Here is a 3091-nt window from a genome sequence, read left to right as displayed (position 1 = left end):
AAAAAAATAAATAAGTTATGAATATCAAAAAAAAAAAAAAAGGCAGAGAAAAAAAAAACAACCACAAGAAGGAGAGAATACAATATAGAGGAAAGAACAAACAATTCCGACAAACAGACCCTATAATACTTGACCGGGCAGCGAACAATAAATTTCATTTTACAGCGGGGGTTGGCATGGACATCTTTTTGCAAAGTGGTATTCTTTCGTGGTCTCGTACGAGCTCAGGAATCAAATAGTAAATTTATTTTCACAATATATAATAAAGATTTTGTTATATTAGAAAACCGACAAGAAATAGAATTCGGTATATTTTCTTCAAAACAATCGTTTTTTTCCTGTTCGGAAAGTAAAACAGTATCCAGCTGCGAAAGCCCGACAAAGAACATCTTGTCAGAATCAGTGTGAAGCAGTATTCGCCCACAGGCCGCGCAAGCCCAAACCGAAGTCGCTTCAGCGGCCTTCGCCGCCACCAATCGCTGGCATTCGGCGATGTCTGCCGCCTTTGGATAATCATCAAACATCAATGAAATCCGCTCTCGAGTGGTCTGTCCTTCGTCATCACACAGCGTTTCGTCTCCATACACGAAAGACCCAGGATCGACACCACAACAATAATAATAAGCCAAAGCCAAACGCGGGTCCTTCAAATACCGTTGCCCTTTAGCCAACCATTGGATATCGTCGTTAGTCAGCGAAGACACAGTGAGTATTCCCTCACTAAGTTCACGCACCAAATCACCCTCTACCTCTCGTCGCCGATTACATAACTCCTGGCGCACTTGCCTCTCTTGCTCGGCCCGCTCTTCTGCGTCGAGCGGTTCCTGAAGTCGTTGCGCACGCCGTACTTGCTGCTGATGTCATCGTCTCGCTCGCAAAGTACTCGCCGTAGTTGATTCTTCAACAGCAGCGCGAGACTCGCGTTGCAGGATACGTCGCAAGCGTTGCTGAGTGTTTCTTCTTATCCGTACTTCTTCGGTCCTTGTAGCTACTGATTGCTCCTGAGTAGCAGCGGGGGTTTCACGCTGGCGCGCGCGTCGGACGCGTTGCTGAGCACATCGTCTCGCCCTTCGTTCTTCAGCACGCTCGCCTTCCATCGTCCGATTTCTTTGGGATAGAAAACCTATACACGACTGCATCTTCGTCACCGGATTGAACTGATACTTAAAGACTTACGCCCTAACGCACGCGCGCGATCGATTGAAAGAGACTAGTGCAGAATTCCGCTGCTTAAAGATTGGTCAATACACGCAGTAAATTAATTGTGACAAATACAGTGAAGGCCTAATCACGTACCGGCGAATCACGCTGCTCCGATCCAGCATTAGCTTCGCACTATTTGCTGCAATAATAGCAGTAACAATTGAGTTCTCGCACTTAACTGATCGTAGCCGCATAGCGACACTAAACTCATTTTCACGCGGGTTGGCATGACATCTTTTGCAAAGTGGTGTTCTTTCGTGGTCTCGTACGAGCTCAGGAAGCAAATAGTAAATTTTATCTCCAAATAGTAAAGTTGGTTGCCGTATGCGTACTCCTACGGCGACATCAAGCTTTGGTTCTTGTACGGGTAAAAAAAACAGCATTCGACAATTTAAGCCTGCAAAAAACTCCATCTCGCCATATTGGCATTCCACATACTTCCCTGTTTGCGTGGGAACGGATACGCAGGCGACATGTGCACATTCGTATGCATCCCTAGCTTTGCCACTCGATGGCGACACGTGAAAGAATTCATCTCGGCCTTTTCTCCACGTTAGGATATTCTTCACGTCAATCCAATTGCCAGTTTTCTGATAATCGACCATTTGGAGCCTCTAATATCCTCGCCGGAAACACAAATACGTTCGCAATTCCTCTGCAACAGCAAGAGGAAAAACACACATCTTAGTACTTGTGTAGACATAGCATTTCTACTACTACTACTACTACAGCTTACGGCCTCCGTCGTCCGAGCTCAGCAGTACAGCGTGCTGCTGCTGCAGATGCCGCCGCATGTCAGGGCGCCAGGGTAAAGCTGAAGACCTCGAAGCTCAAGCTGTGCTGCACCTGGTCTAGTCCGTTCCTGTTCTCGCTCAAATCGAACAGTTACCCGGTAAACCGGACAGTTACCGGCTTCAGTCTATCGGCTTCAGCTACCGGCTTCAGTTACCGCGACGAATTAATCCGATTTGGGCTGGCTAGCCTTCCAGACTATCCCAGTACTAAATTTTATTAAAGAAGAAAAAGGACATTCATTCTGTGCTAACTTGAACGCAAGTGCCTTTAATCTTAGATTTCTCCGGCCACCGGTCGCAATGGTGGCGCCCTTCATAATTCATTAAGCTGAAGAGAGAGCGAAGTAGATGAAGATGGAGACTCTGGCGTACTTGGCGCGCTCGGATAGCTCGGATTCGGACAACTCCAGCGACGGGAGCCCTACACCTTTGGACCCGGAGTACTGGCGAGGGATCACGCATTCAAGAGAGGTGGCGCCAGCGCGCAGCTCTTCCTACAGACACCCAAGTAGAGTGGAAACACCTTCTTCTCACCACTACGACCACCACAACTACGCGCCGGCGACCTACCCCATGTACGATCAGAATCCGCACCAACGCCCTATGACGTCGCCCAACGTCATGATGCAGAGCCACGGAGTCTACACAGGCCCTAGTGCCCGACTGTCGCCGATTAACTACCAGATCGGATCGCCTATCTGCCCAGTCTCACACATGGATGCAATGCTCGAAGGGAGCTACATGCCACACTCTGGTGGGACGATGTTACATGGAGGAGGAGCCGTAATGCAGCGGTCAGCACGGTTGAGCAGATCACAGCCTCGGAACTATCCAACTTCCGTGCCCCCCGCATCGACACGCAGCATCTGAAGCTTCAAATTCGGGAGGCGCTGGTGCGAGCGCAGGCGTACCTTGACTTAGTTCCGTTTTCAGTCGTACGATCTATCATATGCTGAGGAGTCCGCTGGGGGTGATTCAGGAGCGCTGTCAGAATGGGGGTGATCTCGCGACAAGTGCTCAGAGTATCGTCAGCTTTCATGTCCAGGTCTGCTGTGGACTACGTGGACTCGGCGGATCTTGAACTTGACCGTCAG

The sequence above is a fragment of the Phytophthora infestans genome, genomic scaffold (genome assembly GCF_000142945.1).
Source record: "Phytophthora infestans T30-4 supercont1.48 genomic scaffold, whole genome shotgun sequence".
Taxonomy (NCBI): domain Eukaryota; phylum Oomycota; class Peronosporomycetes; order Peronosporales; family Peronosporaceae; genus Phytophthora; species Phytophthora infestans.
Note: the sequence above shows the minus strand (reverse complement) of the source record.